Source organism: Halichoerus grypus, chromosome 5 (assembly GCF_964656455.1).
Source record: "Halichoerus grypus chromosome 5, mHalGry1.hap1.1, whole genome shotgun sequence".
In the NCBI taxonomy this organism is placed as follows: Eukaryota; Metazoa; Chordata; class Mammalia; order Carnivora; family Phocidae; genus Halichoerus; species Halichoerus grypus.
Genome location: NC_135716.1, coordinates 64,475,915 through 64,496,455, shown reverse-complemented (window position 1 = coordinate 64,496,455; position 20,541 = coordinate 64,475,915).

The following is a 20,541-nucleotide window of genomic DNA, read 5'->3' as shown; positions in this document are numbered from 1 at the left end:
AAGCAAAATAAGAAAAAAAATTTATTCATATGGATTATCTGAAGATTAAGAATAAAGTAATTCTTGGTACATATTTATGTAGTTTAATCAGTTAGTCATATCTTTTTCTTTTTTAAAGATTTTTATTTATTTGACAGAGACACAGCGAGAGAGGGAACACAAGCAGGGGGAGTGGGAGAGAGAGAAGCAGGCTTCCCGCGGAGCAGGGAGCCTGACACGAGGCTCGATCCCAGGACCCTGAGATCATGACCTAAGCCGAAGGCAGACTCTTAATGACTGAGCTACCCAGGCGCCCCTAGTCATATCTTTCTTATTGAAATATTTTGAAGAGTGTATTTTTATCACACTTTATAAGTTTTATTTTATGAAGTTGCATGCAATTTTCTGCAGTTGTATTTTATGATTAATAAATTTTAAATGGTGTACATCTTCAATTGATTCCTCTACGGACAACAATATTTTTAGTTGGGAAAATACTCTCTACATGTGCCAAAGTACCTGGTACACTGGGAACAAATTCTGCTAAATATAAAGATTCATAGTTTTAATTTTTTCTATGTTGAAATGTGTAAATAATTCAGACCAAATATTTTCGTGGATATTATTGTTTTTCCTAAGGTCAAAGTACATTTCTTTAACAAATATTTTTATAAATGCTGCAAAATTATCGGCCTTCTAGTTGTTATTCCATTCCACTTCAGAATCTAAATTCATTCAATTAAAAGTAGGGGTTTTGTCAAAAGACCCCACAAGTCAAAATCCTCCAAAGCATAAGCATAATTATAGATTTTTTTAAATTAAAACTTCTACAACACTTAAGCCCTCCATGTTTAACTGTTCAATTTCTCTTTGCCTTGTAAGGGTAAATTTCACTATCTTCCTGTTTGCAACTTTGTTTTCAATAGCTGCAATTTGTTAACATTTTCAATACTGAAGTTCTTTGGTCCTTCATTGAGTACCTTGATTAAACATTTAAAACTGATTTTAATCTAAATGCAGTCAAAGGACTTGCTTACCAAAAAACGTTTCTTCTGCTACCAACGAAGCCACCACATTAATATCAATGGTTTCACTTTTTGAATATATGCAAGAAAACTTGGAATTAAAAGTGAGTGAAATTCATCTAGAAGAAATGGCATTTGATCTAATGAAAAGTCATGCTTCACTGAATGATACATAAATGCATCTTCTGCAGCTGTACCATCCTTCTTCCCAGTCTTATTAAAATTAAAACAAACTTTTGAGGTACCTGGGTGGCTCAGTCTGTTGAGCTTCCGACTCTTGGCTTCCGCTCGGTTCATGATCTCGGGGGTCATGGGATCAAGCCGTGGGTGGAGCTCTGTGCTTAGCGGGGAGGCTGTTCTTCTCCCCCCTCCCTCTGCTTCTCTCCCCACTTGCACACACACTCTCTCTCTAAAATTAATAAATAAATCTTTAAAAAAATTAAAACAAACTTTGGAAGTAGATACTGATGTATCCTCAGCAGACGTGTGCCTTCTGGTTTCCCTGTGGCCACTATGGCCCTCCATTAGTGGACAATAAAAGCTGACAAACGCTTTGTTCAAGTTACATGCTCATTATTAACTATCTTGAGACACAGAAATCTGAGCATCTAATTTTTCATTAAACATGAACTTTTAATTTTCTTAGCTGATTGTTGGCAGAAAGACTTATTGCAAAAGAAAAAAAAGCATTCTAAGTGTATTAGTGTCCCAATGCTGCTATAACAAATTACAACAAACTTCATGGCTTAAAACAACACCAATTTATTATGTTGTAGTTCTGGAGGTCAGAAGCCCAAAATAAGTCTCACTGGGTGAAAGTCAAAATGTTGGTTGAACTGGTTCCTTCTGTCCAATTAAAAAATGGGCAGAAGACATGAACAGACATTTCTCCAAAGAAGACATCCAGATGGCCAATAGATACATGAAAAGATGCTCAACATCACTCATCATCAGGGAAATGCAAATCAAAACCACAATGAGATGTCACTTCTCACCTGCCAGAACGGCTAAAATAAAAAACACAAGAAACAACAAGTGTTGGCAAAGATGTGGAGAAAAATGAACCCTTGCGCACTGTTGGTGGGAATGCCTGCTGGTGCAGCCACTGTGGAAAACAGCACGGAGTTTCCTCAAAAAATTAAAAATAGAAATACCATATGATCCAGTATTTTCACGACTGGGTATTTACCCAAAGAATATGAACTAATTTATTTTTTTTTAAAGATTTTATTTATTTATTTGACAGAGAGAGAGTGCGCGAGAGCAGGAACACAAGCAGGGGGAGTGGGAGAGGGAGAAGCAGGCTTCCCGCCAAGCAGGGAGCCCGATGCGGGGCTCGATCCCAGGACCCTGGGATCATGACCTGAGCCGAAGGCAGACACTTAACAACTGAGCCAGCCAGGCACCCCGAATATGAACTAATTTAAAAAGACATATGCACCCCTATGTTTACAGCAGCATTATCTACAATAGCCAAATTATGGGAACAGCCCAAGTGTCCATCAACAGATGAACGGATAAAGAAAATATGATTATATATACAATGGAATATTACTGAGTCACAAAAAAGAATGAAATCTTGCCATTTACAACAACACAGATGAGTCTAGAGAATCTAAAGCTAAGTGAAATAAGTCAGAGAAAGACAAATACCATATGATTTCACTCATATGTAGAATTTAAGAAATAAAACAAATGAACAAAGGAAAAAAAAGAGACAAACCAAGAAAACAGACTTAATTACAAAAAAACTGATGGGTACCAGAGGGGAGGAGGGTGGGGGATGGGTGAAACAGGTGATGGGGATTAAAGAGTGCATGTATCATAATGAGCACTGAGTGATGTATAGAATTGTTGAATCACTATACCATACACCTGAAACTAATATAATAATGTTAACTATATTGGAATCAAAATTTTTTAAAAATTTAAAAAACTGGTTCTTTCTGGAGGCTCTGAGGGAAGAATCATTTTCCTTACATTTTTCTATTTCTGGAGTCCATTTGAATTTCTTGGCTCCCGATCCTTTCCTCACATCACTCCAATCTCTCGTTCTGGTGGTAACATCAGCTACTGACTCAGACCTGCCTCCCTCATAGAAGGATCCTTGAGTACATCAGGCCCACCTGGATAAACCAGAATAATCTTCCCATCTCGAGATCCTTATTTAGTCACATCTTCAAAACTCCTTTTGACATGTGAGGCAATGTATTCACAGGTTCCAGCGTTTAGGACATTTTCGGGAGAAGGAAGGCATTACTCAGCCTACCACACTAAGCGATGTAGAAACTAAATGTAGGTTCACACGGTACAATCAATGTCACAGACAATGCAGCGGTGCTCAGAGAGGAACTTCTTAGCCCCTATTTCCTGAACATGTCTCCAGTCCACTTCTATTAGCCTGTATTTTCCCACATTTCACACTGGCCACATTGACTATCAGCCTGGCACTTTGAGCCTCTAGCATCCCACAGGCCAAAACGTGGGTCCCGGCACAACTGACTGGTACACCAAGTCACCAACGGTGATCAGCAGCTGGTCCAGCAGCAACTACCACCCACCTAGGAGGAGAGGGCGTTCGTGATCCCTCGCAGCTGCCGTCCAAGAACACTTCATTTTATCAGCAAACATCCCGCACACTCTCCTCGAAAAGGAGCCGATGGTTAGGCTGCATCTGGAAAACTTCAAGAAAAGCGACTGGTGTGCCTCGCTGTCTTTCAGATTTAACCATGCATTGGAGGAAGAACTCTGGTTGCCACGCTGCGTCTCGCGCACGGCTGGCCAAGACAAGAAGCCAGCAGCAGAGGCTACCAAACCCAGCCCTGCTTATCTCGTTACTGGCCATATTATTACCTCCTTTTTAAAAAAGGAAAATTTGGGACAAATGCTAATCCAGACAGGATGCTAGAATAAGAGGTACCATAGAGACTGTTCTGAGCCAACCTGGACCTGTGGTTTTACTCTAATAAGTGAAAGAAAAGTTAACATTCCTTTAAATTAGAAAAAAAGAGAAAAGGCAAGATTTACCTAAGCAGCTGCTAATAATTAATAATCGAGGTTAATGACAATGGAATTTAACCTGTATTTACTTATTCTAGATTATTATGTATCTCTTTATAAGAATAAATTCATGGGGCACCTGGGTGGCTCAGTCAGGTTTAGTGTCTGACTCTTGATTTCAGCTCAGGTCATGATCTCAGGGTCGGCAGATCGAGCCTTGAGTCAGGCTCTGTGCTGGAATGGAGGCTGCTTAAGATTCTTCCTCTTCCCCTCCCTTCTCTCTCTCGCCCCTCCCCACCCCTGCTCACTTGCGCGAGAGCGCGCTCTCTCTCTCTCAAAAAAAAAAAAAAGAATAAATTCGTAATAGTTTATTTTACAAAGGAGATATACATTTTCAAGGAAAATGTTAAGAGAATGGATTGTAGGGTGATCTTTGATGTCTCAGTTATTCACGAACCAATCAAACCTAAGCAGGGCAACACCTACTGGCAACAATCCAAATTGCAATAACTACACCAAAAACCAGCCTGGTAATTTAAAAGCTAGTAAGTGATCACAAATACTGACTCCCCTCGGGCCAAAACTTATCCTGACTGTATTCCACCCCTGCTTCTGCACAGAACCCTCGTGATCACACATTCCCTTTCTCCCAACTCTGCCTTCTAGGCTTCCTTGGCCAGTCTCCCCTGGGTTCTCCCCATCTCCTTATGTTCTCTTCCCCAGTTTCCTGGCTAGTTTCTCCTCCTGCCCCCATGCTGTAACTGTAGGTGTCGCCCCAAAATCAGGCCTCAGCCCTTTGTTCCTCCTGCTTTACAATTACCCTCTTGGAGCATTACCTACAATCCATGTAACTGAAGGTCCATCTCCTTTCTTGATACCCACCCAAACTCCAGGCCCCCAATTCTTACACTTTCTTCAAATCTGGCCCCAGACCTCACTATTTTCTTTCTGTGAATTCTAATAGCATTTATAAACCACACACACAATCTAAAAAATATATATCCTATGTTCTCTGCACATTTCATATATGTACATTTGCTCCTTCCCATCCAGAGTACAAGCTCTTCAAGTAGAGGTGAGGTCTTTCATGCATTCATTCAACAAACATTAATTGAGAGCCGACTGTATGCAAATACTGTTTTAGATACATAACAAAGACAAAACAAAGATCCCTGACTTCATGAAGCTAATATTTTAGTGGGATGGGGTGGGGAGATGAGGGGGCAAGGAGAGACAATGAACAATAAACTAATAACCAGGTAAATTGTTTATAGCATATGAGTCAGTAGTAAATGCTTAACAGCTTTACGTGGCTTGTAACTATCATATTGGACAGTGTAGGTCTAATGCCTTAATTCCCTGGATTTCATTTAATTTCATCAGGAAAAATGTCAGAAACAAATCAAGCTGCCATATTAGTATTCATTTTCTCAAATGCAAAGCAACCCACTGCATCTACAAATACCACGATGCAGGTGGTGGAAATAAACTGGGGTTGTTGGCTTGTCTGCTTCTCCTGTTAGAGAAAAAGTGAACAACAGAGTGACTACACTGGCAAATGCAGGTGCTCAGGCGGCTCCATCGGGTGGCCCAGGCTCACACCCTCAGGGTTCAGGCACCAGATGACCCCTTTTCTCACTATGAAAAAATACAAGAAAACAAATTGTCCCACAGGCTCTGAAGGGCAATTACAAAGGAGATGTTCCAAAAATATTTGGGAGATGACATCACCGGAATCAACAACTGCTTGCCAAGGTTTTGAAGAGAACACCCCGCATTAGAATGTCCAGCTTTCATATGATTGCCATGTTACTGTGTGATCAGAGGCCGAAGCGACTGCTTGCATGCAGATTTTGTGAGGCAGCTGTTTTGACAGGACAACTATTTGACAAAGCCGCATCAAAACCATCCCATCATCAAATCCAGTGTGCAGCCCTGACACTTGCCCTGTCCCTGTCACCACCATTTCTGGAGGATTTTTGCTTACTCTATTGCTTTCTGATATATATTAGTCTTACAAATTATTTCTTCTTAATGAAAAATCATATATAACATGCAACATTTGTATAAAAAAGCATAGGCAATTACATTTATATGTGCTTGTACTTGGACAGCGGATCCCTGGAAGGATCTTTTTTAAAGGGGCAATGATCCATTACCTCTGGGGTGGGATGTAGTGTGCTGGGGATCAAGCACCGGGAGAACCTCACTCCTCACAAGATATCCTTTGAACTCCAAATATTTTTTTACCATATGCATCTTTTACTTTATCTTTAAAAACCTTTTTCTGAATTTATTTTTTAGCAGTTTTAGTTTCACTAAAATAGGCAGAAAGTACAGAGAATTTTCACATACTCCCCCAACCCTTCACACTCTATTATTAACACCTTGCACTGGTATGGCACATTCCTTACAATTGATAAGCCAATATTTGTAAATTATTAAAGTCTACTGTTTACATTAGGGTTCACTCGATATTGTACATTCGGCTACTATAGGTCCAGCATCTGTTCTCACAAACGGGTACTCTCAGGTAGTCCTCCCAGCAATCCCACTTTCTAAATGAGGAAGCGTGGGCTCAGAGAGGTTCAGTAATTTGCCCAAGGTCACACAGCCCCTAAGTGTGTTTGTGTCTGCCTCCATCCTAGATTGGCCCATTACCCCACAGCTGTAGTGTATCTGAAGCACTAGACAAGCCAGCATGAAATCGCTTGTCTTTAAATTTAGTAGGAAAAGAAAAAATCTCTTGAAAATGTTTTCAAACAATGGCTCCATGAACATGAGCAACAATAACTCCTCTTGAAAGGGGAAATAATTTGGCCACTTGTAGTTAAGAAATATTGCCCCACCCTCAATGTCATGGCTACCAAGTCAGTGAGCTCCCTACTCCCTGTGCACTCCCCTTGAGTCATACGAATGTACCAGTGACAGGAAAGAGGGGAAATTCCACTCGACACCGGAAGTCCTATTTCAGGAATGAGTGACTCAGATGCCACTGACAGACTCCCTACCCAACCAATCAGCCTTGTTAAGGAGGCACATGCTTTCCGGGCATGATTAACAGGACACAGGCTTCTAGAGCCCCAATTTTTAGCATATGGCTAAATTCTGGGCCCCAAATCTGCAGACAAAATCTTCAGAAAGCTTTCAGTGATTTAGTTTCCTTGTTGACTTCATTTCTTCAACAACCATGAGCTGAGTGCCCACTGGCTACTGAAGACACCAAGGAGAAGGCAGGTGGGACAGACCTAGCGCTCTTTTAATAACGCAATGGGGTAAACATAGAAACAGATGAAAAGCAAAGAGATGAGGGTGGGGCGAGGAGGACTTACTAGTATTTTCTGGGGCTTCTGTCTTCAGGGAGATTTCTTTTGATGTATACCATAGCTATAATAAGATGCAATCTGCTAAATGTGCCTTAAGAACAGCACAAAGCAGATATTATGGGGATTCAAAGTGAACAAAGTGATTTGAGAAACTTAGTTACTACGCACAATTTGAAAATTATGTGTAGATCCTTGCTTCTGGAGGTGTGGTCCACGCAACCGGAGCATTGATGTCACCCAGGAGCTTGTAAGAAATGTAGAATTATAGACTCCACCCACACCCATTGAATCAGGATCTGCATCGGAGTAAAATCCTCTGGTGGTGTGTCTACGCAGTCAGCCCTGAGAAGCACTGGTTTAGAGCCCAAACGGCTCTAAAGCTTGCTTTAAATATGGTTTGGGTTTTGTTGGTTTTTTTTAAGTAAACAATACGCAGAACTAAACTCCCTGTATTGTGAAATTAGCCTGACCACAACATAATCTTTCAAAATTCATACTTCTCTTCCTTAAGTGCATCTCATATTTCCCATTCTTCCTTTATTCAATCTGAGAGGGATGCAGGTGTGTGGGGTTAAAAACAGAAAAGAGAAGGAGAAAAAAATAGATCCTCTCTGTGAGACGGGCAGGGCTGGCACACTCCCAGTAGATTCAGTTCTAGAAAATAAAGCCTTTGTGCTTGGAGGTGGTCTGAGGCCTTTCGCTCTCAGGTCTCTGTTTCACCTGGCCTGCTAGCTGTCCTGCTGAGCGGTCTCATCAGCATCATTGCATGTCCTTTTGTGCTGATCTCATTTTTTACATGGATCCGGAAGCATTTGCGGAGTACCTATGAAGTGCATAACAGGGGCTAAGTGCTCTCAGGTATATAAAGGCATGGCCAACGATGTGTAGAAATAATTACAAGAATAGGTAGAAAGTAAGTCATACCAAAAGAGAGATACAAACCAAAGAGAATGAATGTTCGGATATGGGAGAGAAAATTCCTGGCTCAAGAAATCCAGGAAGATTTTGGGAAGGAGGCCTCAGAACCAGCTGGGCCTTAAATGATGGTCAGGATTTGAAGAGGCAGACATGGAATTAGAGCATTTTAGAAAGAACATCTAGCCCAGAAAAAGGGTGGGGGCACAAAGATGAAGATTTCTCCCAGGAGATGAGAGAATCTGACTGAGATGTGTGAGGCAGCAAGCCGGAAAAGAAGACCTGGAATTTGGTCATAGATGGTCCCAAATGCCCAAGTGTGGGAGCAGGAAGTCACTGAAGATTTCTGAGTAGAGCAATAACATGACCATATCTGTGTCTTGGAGTTTTTATACACCAGGGCATTCTTTGCAGAGGAGGGAGTGAATGGGCGAGGGTAAGAATGTAGGGAAGTCCCACTGCTTCCTATGAGTCCCAGTTGAAGGTAGACAGATGTTATCCCCTTTCTTCGTGTTCTTCCCTCTCCCCACGCCCCTGCTTCCCGCAAACCATGCAATCCATGGATGCTTAACATCTCGATGTTGACAGGGGCTGGAGTGGAGTCCAGCCCCCACGGAGACTTTCCTGAAGGCTGCAAAGAGGAATGAGCCCTGTTCCCAGGAAGATGGCCACAGAGCACAGGTGTGTTATGATAGGAAGTATGAAAGCTGCCGATTTATCAAAGTCTGGGGTGGTGATGATTATCACTGGGCATGTTCACCATCAGAAAGGAGAAGATGATCAGATAAGAAAACCCACTTGACAACAATCTCCTTTCACCTGTAATTATTTCTCGGTATGTGCTGTTCTAAGAAGAACATCTGGTCCCTTTTTCGGTGAACTTGATTCCCCTGAGCCAGCTGATTCTTCTTTCTCGTTATCACACAACTTGGGAGCTCGACAGAACGGCAGAGCCATTTTGCCAATTCCCTCATTTAAAGGAGAGGCAGAATGACTTGTCCAACTGCGATCTGCCAAGCTGGAACAGAACCTTTTAAAAACATATAAAATATAAAAGCTGGAGGAGGGTCCCTAGCGTCCCCCACACACACTGGGAAGTGGGGGTGGGGAGGCTTCCCTGTCGTCCACGTCCACCAGGCTGTTGGGTGCCCAGGAGGGAGCAGTTCCAGCCTCAGTGTGAGCTGCCCAGTGGGAAAGCGCCTCTTCCCCAGGTGCCAAGGTCCACGGTACCCCTGACGCAGAAGCAGGCGACCTGCCCGCAGGGCGTGGCCTGGATGGCCCCACCCCTGGCCTGACTCCCATTTTCACTCCTCTTAAAAACAGAAATGTAACGGAATTTTAAACTGTTTAGACGGGAATGTAACGTTAAGAAAATGCAACTTATTCAGCTTGGCCTACACCAAAATACAAAGAGGTTGGTGTGAAATCACTTCCTCAATGAGAACTAAGTGAGACACGCTCAGTTGCTTCCCAGCGGAGGTGAGAAAGAGTTATTCCTCTCTCTCTCTCAGTCCTTGTGGAGAACCACCACACGTCGGGTAAAGTCCCTGCTGATGAAGTGTTCAGGGCTTATCGCTGCTCAAAGACACCTTCTCCAAGTCATGGCCACAGACCTCACCAAATCAAAACATCCCCTCAGGCCTTAACTGTTTTGTGCTTTGAGTTAAACTTACAAAGGAGAAAAGAGATGGCTAGATAAATTAAGGCAAGGAACACTGGAAGTTCTCGGCCGATTTTCCTTGGACTTGGGCTTTGTCTAATCACCTGCGCTAAAACACAAGGCCTTGGAGCCAGACCTTCCATTTCCAGAATAGTGTCAGTCAACCTGAGGGCAGAGCCTTGCTTTGGCTCCTGATTTATAGAAACAAGGCAAGATTCCCAGCCTCAAAACAACCTCGTGTTAGAAAACATTGAAGCCAGAAAGACTGGGCTTCCTGAGAGTCAGACAAAGACAGACAACTGTGTCACCCAAGCAGCCATGAGGGAGGATGAGGGCTGGACAGTAAGAAAGTAGTCTTCTGCCTGATACTTACGTCAGCTGTGTCTAATTGAATAGAATGCATTCCACATATGGAATTTTAATTTTTCTAGAAGCTCCATTCTAAAAACGCAAAGAGAAGCAGAGAAATTAATTTTAATATTTTCACTTAGCATAGTGTATCCAAAATATTATCATTTCAATATGTTGCCAATACAAAAATGATTAGGGAGAGATTTTACATTCTATTTTGTCGTAAGTCTTCAAAATCTGGTATGTATTTTACACTTAGAGCACATCTCATTTCAAACCAGCCACATTTCAAGTGATGAACAGCCACATGTGATTAATGGCCACCATGTGGAACCCTTCAGAGTCAGAGAATTAAAAAATCAATGAAAAAGATAATCTTAGGACACCGGTATTCTGAAAAGAGCCTGCCTGCCTACTGCAGGAGGGGCAAAAGTTAGGTTCTCTGGGAAAAGGCCACATCACAGTCTTGACGGGGTTTGTTTCATCTTTTCCCTGACCCTGTGACCTGGATATTATTCTCTCCTGATTAACAATAAGGAAACTGGATCAGTAGTCTAACGGCTAGGCCAAAGTCACACAATGAAGAAGTGGATATGGGATCTAAGCCCAGGCCTCCTGACTCCTCATGCCGGCCATGCAGTGTTCTGGAAGAGCCCCACTTCCAGGAGACAATTTCTGAAACTCAAGAGGACGCTCGGTGACATCATTCTGTCTGGTCCCACACAGATTTCACCCTCTTTTTAGAAGACCAATGACACATCAACCCAACAGAGATGCACATCCATGCATATTACCCAGGATGGTTTTTAGAAATGTGGGTTTAGTGGGGCGCCTGAGTGGCTCAGTCGGTTAAGCGTCTGCCTTTGCCTCAGGTCATGATCTTAGGGTCCAGGGATGGAGCCCCACATCGGGCTCTGCGCTCAGAGCGGAGTCTACTTCTCCTTCTCCCTCTGCCTGCCGCTCCCCCTGCTTGTGCTTTCTTTCAAATAAATAAAATCTTTTTAAAAAAATAGAAATGTGGGGTTAGGTGGGAAGGTGGACTCAAGCAGGCTGGCCATGGGCAAACATGTCAGAAGGGGCTTTTGGAGTCCCTCTGGATTGCCTTCTCCCTTCACCCCTCTGCTGGGCTCTTATCCTGGACTCACTCAGTACGGACCCCCCCCAGCGCCTCATGTCCCCCTGGTCATTGGGCTGAGGGTCATCACCTGCATGCACTGCTCTCTGCTTAAACGATGAGGTGTGCTCTTGTGTTAGACTCAGGGTCACCGCCGCAGATCAAACAGCGGCCTTCTGGAGAGAACGCCTAGAGTTGAAGAGGGCAAATCAGCAGAGCAGATGTTCAGAAGATAGAGAGGGACTTTCATATCATTTCCCTTCACATCTACTGGTCCAGGTCAGTAATGTTCCAGAAATGAATGCTCCATTCAAACCTAAACAACAGGGCATTTACCATTTCATCTAAATAGTGCCCCAGCCTCAGGCCTGGGTAAGTCCTGTTTACTGTAATCAGTTCTGCTGCAGACTTAGAGATAGGATCCCCCCACCCCCACCCGCCCAAGTGGCAGGACCATGGGGCATGTGGCTGCAGACTAAGGCTCTGTCCACTTATCTCCTCTCTACCTCCTCCTACTCCCCAGCCCCTTCTCCCCGCCCCCTCCCCCCCCCACACAAACACTCTACAAACCAACACCTGGTCAAGGAGCTGGCCACATCTCCTTCCTGCCAAGTCTTGCTCTGCCCATGAACTCTGGGCTAAGATATCAATCGGGGGATTCTCTCTGGGAGGTCCCAGTGTCCCTCCCTCCTCCCCATCACCCTCTGTCTCTGCACGTGCACACAGCCTGGACCCAGCTCAAACTCATCCCTCACTGACGACCTTCGCCTTCAAACAGTTCTCTGAACAATGGCCAGCCCCGCGCTCACCGGAGTGCAAACATCGCTCTGCTCTCTGCTCCCTGAAAGGCCATATGGAAACTCCCCCTCATTTGTTGGCCCACATCTGACAGAGCAAAGGGCTTTTATCTCAGAAGGAAAGAGCCCAGTTCTGAGCAGCCACCACGCCCCTAAGCACACACAAAGTCAAAAAGACATTTGTCCAAAAGGCCTGTCACAGAGAAGTTTTCTCTGTGTGCGTGTGTTTTTAAAAGAATTTTCTCTTCCCGCCAAAATGTCTGTACCAGCAGCAGTAGCAGGTCCGTGGAGAGCCTGCCACCTGACCTGCTCGGCAGGTCCCTAATTGCGTCCCATCTGGTGTCTGGCACACACAAAGGCCACCGGCCCAGCTCCGCCCCCAGCCTTTCTCCCGGCCGTTTGGTGCGTTCCTGCAGCCTGCGCTGGGCCGCACCCCGCCAGGCCCGACGGGGCGCACGGCTAGCGGGCGCCAGGCCCGGGGCCTCCCAGGCACTCGGAGCTGGCGCACAGCTCGGGCGAGGAGGACAAAGGCCGCGCCTGGTGCGGAGGGCCTGCGCTTCGAGGCGAGCACTGTGCACGTTTTGTCAGCCAAAGCCTGACAGGCGGGGGGACTGGCTCTGAGCCAGAGAAAGCGGACGGACCAGCCCCGGGACCCCATGGAGCGTTGGCAGTGTGCATTAAAATGCGCTTGCCTCTGACTCAGCAATTCCCAGCTCCTAGGAACATCCCAGACTGCAATTCAGAAGGGCCCAAAGACAAAGCTGCCAAAGGTTCCCAGCACCGCCTTTTTGCAAAATAGCAAAAGCTTGGGAGCAACTCTAACAATTAAGAATGGGTTGGGTTGCAGAAACTGGAAGGCACACACTGTAAAATACTGGGTAGTGATGAAAGGTGATGCTGGAGGCCTGTATGTGTTGGCATCAAAGGATAGCCAGAAAAACATTCTTAGATTTAAAAAGCCAGTTACAAAATAATATACATAATATCATCCTCTTTCCTTATAAAATATTTTTATGTAAATTCATATGTACATGCACGACTGTGTGTATCTCTGTATGTAGAAAAAAATATATGTACCAGGCTGTTAACTGATTATTTCTGGATATTGAGTTTATGGCTGATTTTTTCTTCCTATTTTTGATTATCTGTATTTTCTGACTTTTACACATTTTCCAGAATTGTATAATAAAGAGGTTTAAAAATGAATGCTGGAGTCAGCTCTCTTATTTACTTATGAGTATTATCTAAAACCATGGACTCGATGAAGTCATCTGAAGGAAATATAGAGAAGGGGCTCCAGGGCAGAGGCCCTGCGACATCAATATTTGGAAGTTGGGCATAGGAGGAGATGGACACAGGAAAGGAAACCAGGAAGGGGTAGCCAGTATACGAAAGGAGAAAAACCAGAAGGATCCCAGAGGCCACGTGAACGAAGTGGCTCAGGCTCAGGCACTGTCACATGTCCCTCAGAGGTCAGATAGTAAGATTAGGACAGCAAATTGGGCAATGGTTGGCAAGATGGAATTTTATCAGGACAAGAGGGAAGTTGAGGAAGTGGAGTTTTGCTGTGAAGGAAAGGCAGAAACACGGGAAATGGAGAGTGTTGTCCGCTGAGGGAGGGTTGGTTTTTTTAAAGGTGGGAGATATTTCCACACTGGGGTAAGGATGACAAGAAGGGTCAAGTAGGGAGGGATTCTGGGGAGAGAAGGGAGGGTTGCGAGTGCTCCAAGCTTGGCTGAGCCAGAGGCGCAGGGTCCAGCCCGTGGCGAGGGGCCCCCAGCTCGCCCTCCTCCGGGAGGAAAAAGCACTGCGACAGGTGGGCCCGATGCAGGCAGCTTGGGAGGCGTGGCCGGGCAAAGATGAGGTGTTTCCACGCCGTTCTAGACTTTTTTTTAAATAAACAAATAAAAAGCAGCAAGCTGTGCGTGAAGGGAAGTCTGAGGAGAGAGATGAGCATGACCTCCTCGGACGGGGGAGAGTCACCTGTCCAGGGGTGCAGGGGGTAGGATTGTGCAGCAACCCTGAGGGAGGGACTGCTTGAGGCTTGTGGCATCCATGCACTTTTCACAGAAGGTCGGTTGGCACCCTTGTGCGTTTGCCTCCAGCCCCCGCTTCGGTGCTCTGTGAGCAAGGGGGCTCTCCAGGGGGAGGGAGGAGTTGGCCAGGGCGTGGGTGAATGCTGCCCTGCAGGGAGTCTCTCACCTCCAAGCATCCCTTACCGGTGCACTTCAGCCCGCTGCTGGCAAAGGCTTCTCCCAGGCCTGCCCAAAGCCTATTTACCGACTCTAAGACTTCATTTAGGGGTCTGCCTGCTTCAAAGAGCTGAGAGAGGGGCTGTCACTAAGCACATGAATTGTAATTAGGTATCTGTTCTAAAATTAAAGTAGGAGTTCCTTGAAGGCTAGGAGTGGGTTATCTTTACTTTATTTCCTGAATTCTTGGTACAGAACTTAAAAAGTAGGCGCTCAATAAATAGGTGTTGAAGGAAGGAAAGGAAGAAAGGAGGAGGGAGGGAGGGAGAGAGGAAGGCAAGGAGGAAAAAGTTTTCCCCGTTTTAGAATTGAGGAAATCAAAACTCTGATTTCAAACCCTGCTTATAAAACACCAAGAGTTACATATTAATATTGGTCATATTATCAAATACATGATTTGAGCTAGAGGGACCCGGCGCACGATATGCTTATGCTAATTGTCCTGGTATAATTATTAATGGAGTCATCAGTGGACACTGAGTTCAGACTGGGGCTGGTTACTTGAGTGAAAGCTTTCAGAACAATCTGCAAACTGAAAATTCAAAACTTTTTCATGGTTTTCATATGGATCAGTATCAGATTCTCACTTTTGACCATCCCTCCACAACCCCAGTGTATTACATGTGGGTGTGAACTGAGCTATATCTGTTTAAAAATATTTTGCTATTTTTTAATTTTGTTAATATTTTCTTGATTACACATACCAAAGAAAACTGAATTCATTTTTACAGCCTTTTTGAGGTGTAACTGATATACCACGAACTTTGCTCATTTTACTTGTCCAATTCAATAATTTTTGGTAAATTCACAGCTGTGAAACCAAACAATAATAATTGGACTAATTTTATTTATAGGTAGGAAATCATGTATATCTTAAGCTTTCTATTAACATGAATTATTTAATGTACACAACTCCATCCCCAAATATACACTCTGTAACTCTCTCTCTCTCTCATTGGTTCAATTTTGTAATAATTTATATCTCTCAGGAAATGACTTCATCTCAACTCTTAAGATAATAAATGGGAATTGTAACAACAATCATATTCTTGAGCATGATAAAACTTTGGTATTCTTTTCCCAGGACACAATCCATCTTATGTTTTCACAAAAAGGAGGGGGGAAGTATCACAAATGAGAACATCTCTCTCTCCTCACTCTGCAGGGGAAAGACAGTAGCTGACAACTGATGATTAATTACATGGCCCAGAAACGTTCTGCCTCTGGGTTCCTCTGCTCCGGCTCACCCAACCATTCCATCGTCTCAGCCAGCTACTCGCACTTGTGGTTGTTACTAAATAGATATCCTGACTTGCCATATTCTCTGGATTATCAAAGAAGAAAATCCATGTGGCAGCTGAGAGTGCAATGGGCCTTGTTTCCCACGGACCCTTTGTTCTTTCCCACAGCTCATATTCTATGTGAGGATTTGGGGTTAGAAATTGCTGACCAACTTCTCCTTTATCACAGACCCTAGAAAGACGCCAGCATGGTGCACTGAAACTTATCACTACCATGTTCTTTCACATTCAATATTGTAGAATCAACTACCCTGCCAACTAATATGAGTGCAGTTTCTGATATCAGTGTGCCAAGAAAATAGCAACAAGGGCTAAATCCTAACTTCTTATCAAGCCATCCAAGAACATTGACAATAGAAGCAAGTGTCTGGAAGAGAGTAAAAGTCAGAGATCTTTCTAGAACCCTGCAGCAAAAAGCTCTGGAGATGGAGTTTTTGATCCAAGAGCCCCAGGAGTGGTTCCCAAACACTTAGATGTAAGATTTCAAAAATATTGGGGGTTTGGAGAAGAGATACATTTGGAATCTGGTATATTTTGCCAAATAAAGATTCCTTCATTGTTTTTTGTTGTTGTTGTTGTTGTTAAAGATTTTATTTATTTAGGCATGAGAGACAGAGAGAGATAGAGAGAGGCAGCAGGAGAAGCAGCCTCTCAAGGAGCAGGGAGCCCGATGCGGGACTCAATCCCAGGACCCTGGGACCATGACCCAAGGTGAAGGCAGACGCTTAACCACCTGAGCCACCCAGGTGCCCTCCTTCATTGTTTTAAAAAGAAGGATTATTATTTGAATACCCCTAAATAAAAAGAACGTGTTCACAGAATGATTATTCTATAAATTAAATTTTGTTTTACTTAAAAATGTATTATGCCCACCTATTTTTCTCAAATAAGAGCATATCCTCATCCAAGATAGAATCATCTTTCATATAGACAATGGAATTAGAAAGACATTTTATAATTCTTTACTCAGATCAAAAAATTAATCAAAGCAATCCCAAACTGAATGCTAGAATTCAGGCAATATAATATGGTGCTGCAATGGTCTAATGAATTCCAAAGAATCTATGTTCTTATCCTGTTCCTGCTACCCTTTAATTTGTATTATGGCCTAGGGAAACTATTCCTATGCCACTCTTTCTCCATCAGCAAACCTGAGAAAACATTCATCTTTATAACCACATTGTACAAATTTCAGTGAAAGAAACCAATTAAAGGGCTCACACCACACAAATAAGCTACCACTAGATCTAAAGTGCTCAGTAATTACAGTAAATTTAGATGTTATCATCATACCTAGTCCCCAAATTCATTTATGACTCCCCAGTGACATCATACACTTTGTCCTTCAGAAGGTGAACAGTAAACCATATAAAAGTATAAATTAAATTTACTACCTCAAGTCAGTTAAGTGAGGTTTATCAACCACCTACAATCAACTGCCTGCCCTCCCTTGGTCCTGTGAGGGGCAAAGACAAATCCCGATGCGGTCCTTAAGGAGGGAGATAAGACATGGACACAAAGCACAGGCCCTCAACACCAAAGGCTAAGGGGACAGTGTTTGGGAACAACAAGGAGGAAAGTATTTGTTCCTATCTCTTCCACAATCCAAGCCTTCTTTTGCTTGCCCCAGACATTTTCTGTTTAACTTTTCCTTTTGAAATGATTTCACACTGAAAGAAAAGTAACAAAAATAGACTTTCATAAAGCCCTTCAAACCAAGCAGCTGGGTTCACCAACTGCTGACATTTTAGCCACATTTGCTTTATCATTCTATCTCCTCCCCCCCTCTCTGTATGTGTATACACACACACACACACACACACACACACACACACACACACACTTTTTCCTTAAATTATCTAAGAGAGTTGCAGATATTATACTTCTTTATTCCTAAATACTTGAGTGACTATTTGCTAGAGCAAAAATATTCATGTATACAACATAGTACAATAGTCAAAATTATGAAATTTAACACTGGTACAATACTGTTATCTAATCTATGAATTTTATTCAAGTGTTGCTAATTGTTATAGACTGAATGTATCTCCCCAAAATTCATATGTTGCGATCCTAAACTCCCATTATGACTCTATTGGAGATGGGCTCTCCTAGGACGCGATTAAGATTAAATTAGATCATTAGGATGGGGCCCTAATCCTTATTAGAACAGACACCAGAGACCTCTCTCCCTTTCTTTATCTGAGCACAAGCACAGAGGAAAGGTCATGTGAGGATACAAGAGAAAGTGGTGCTCTACAAGCCAGGAAATGAATTTGCAGGTACCTTAATCTTGGATTTTGCAGCCTCCAAAACTATGAGAAAATAAACTTCTGTTGTTCAAGCCTCCCACTGTATGGTAGTTTGTTATAGCAGCTTAAGCAGACTAATACGCTAATGGTTCCAATGACCTTTGTAACAATGTTTTTTTCTTGCCCAGCACCCAGTCTTCCCAGAACTCTTAAAGCCCTTTATCTCTACCCCTTCCTTTACACAGGAAGCCACTGCCATTAGTTTTTGCTAAACTTTTCACATGTATGTGTTCATCTCCCTGGGGAAGCTTTAAGCAATGTGAATCTTTGCTTTTGTCTCACACATCTGTGACTGCCACGCACAGCCTCCACAGGGTCCTGCACACAGGAGGTACTCATGAATATTTGTCAGTTAATTGAATGGGAATAAGTTTTAATTACTAGCTGCATTATGGCTTAGAGCCAATGGTCATTAAATGAACCACACCTCAGTGGCCTCTCTCATTCTGTTGCCAGAACAAATTTTCCCATTGTTCCATGGGAATAATACATACCATATCTTATTCACACAGAGGCTCTAGTTTATAAAAACAATTCTTTGGTGGGACGCCTGGGTGGCTCAGTCAGGTTAAGCTCAGCAGGGAGTCTGTTTCTCCCTCTGCCTGCCACTCTCCCTGCTTGTGCATGCTCTCTCTCTGATAAATAAATAAATAAATAAATAAATAAATAAATAAATAAATAAATAATTAAAAAAAACCAAAAACAAAAAACTTCTTTGATCATGCTCAGAGATGGATAAGCTCCCAAATTCCTTCAGGATAAAGTTCAACCTCTTTCCAGGATTTTAAACACCCTTCAGGATCTGAACCTAATGTGCATTTTCATTGTATTATTACTTACTCTGCGCTCCACACTTGAACCAAAGTGGGCCACTTGTCATTCCCTATGAATGTCCTTAATTTTCCATTCTCCACCCTTTACTCATTCTTATTATCCTGCCTAAAATGCAATTCCTCATCATCATTGATCAAAATTACCCTCTAGCATTGAGCCCAACACTGGAATAGAGCAAAATTGAATTGTTCGTCCATAAACGCACAGCACATTTATTCCACAATAATTTATTGAGCACTTACTCTATGCCAGGTACACACTACATGCTCAAACTACAGCAGTGAACGAGACAGTGTTTCCTGCCCTCCTCATCATCCTTGCCTCTGCTAGTTGGGCAATATATTCTGAGAATTTGAGCAGGATTTCTGTTTAGAATGACTTTGTTTTCCTGATGTGATAATACAACAGTTCATCATTTGGCCAACAAGAATGCCTTGTCTTTGTAGGCAGTTTGATGGCGGATAGGCATATACCCATTCATTATCTCATTTTATGCTACCTCAGAGGTTCCCCTTTTATGAAAGAGGACACAGAAATTCAGAAAGGTTAAGTTAACTGACCAAGGCTGGTGTCAGATATAGATGAGAATCCTGGCCTTCCAACCCCCTGTCCAGTTTCACCACCTCCAGAAACCAGATGTGGAGGAGGGATAAGCAATATTAGCCCTACATCGTAAATGAGAAAACTCATTTAAGCATAGTGGATGTCAGGATATGCTGCAAAAAGAAATGCAACCTAGTGGTATTTGGAAATCAAATTCAATATTACTTCTTCCACCAAGATAACGTAAATCATATACCAGGGCCTTGAGAAAAAATAAACCACTTGCTGCAATTTATTTGAATTCATATGTTCAACTGTTGGTAAATTGGCCTTGCTTTATTAACACTTAAAATTTGAACAAGTAACCCTGTAATTCACTAAGCCAGTAAAAAATTCAAATGCAAGTAATTCTTCTGTAGTTCCAGTCTTGTCTCATACTATTAAAGTAACTTAGCATTTCAGAGAATTGGGAGAAAAAAAACCCTCTCATAATCCACAAATTCTGACATAACACTGCTAGCTTGAAAACGTTTCCTTTCAGTTTTTTACCAGACACAAACATTTTATATTATTATAATTATAGTTCTCATACTCTGCTTTGATTTTTTTCACCTGATATTCTATTCATCCTTTTCTGTGTTTCTACATAGTCTAAAAAGAGAACAGGTCTTGGAATCAGAAGCCCCAAATTCAAAATGTAGCTCTACACTTACCATTTATCTACAAGGGCAGTTGTAGACCTTACAGGGCTCAAAGCTTTTACAGTTGGGGGGGCGGCTCTTAAAGAATACAAAATTCAGAGTAGGATTAAATATTCTTTTGGAATGGAAAAGGAAATCACAACACATTTCTGGAGACGTGGAGATTTCGATCTTTTCTTCTGAGCTCTCTGCAGGCAATTTACCAGAAATGCTTATACAGAAATGCTCTCTGATTATAATCTGGTTTCCCCTCCTCCCCTGCACACTATGTGACTCCTGAACTCACAGGGGGCCTGCAAGTGGGGGCCCTAAAGCTTAAGCTTCATTTGCTTTACAGTAAATCCACATCTGCCATTAAGATCTTGGGCAGATTGTATAACGTCTCTGGTCCTCAGTTTGCTCATCTATAAAATGGGTAACAGCTACCTGCA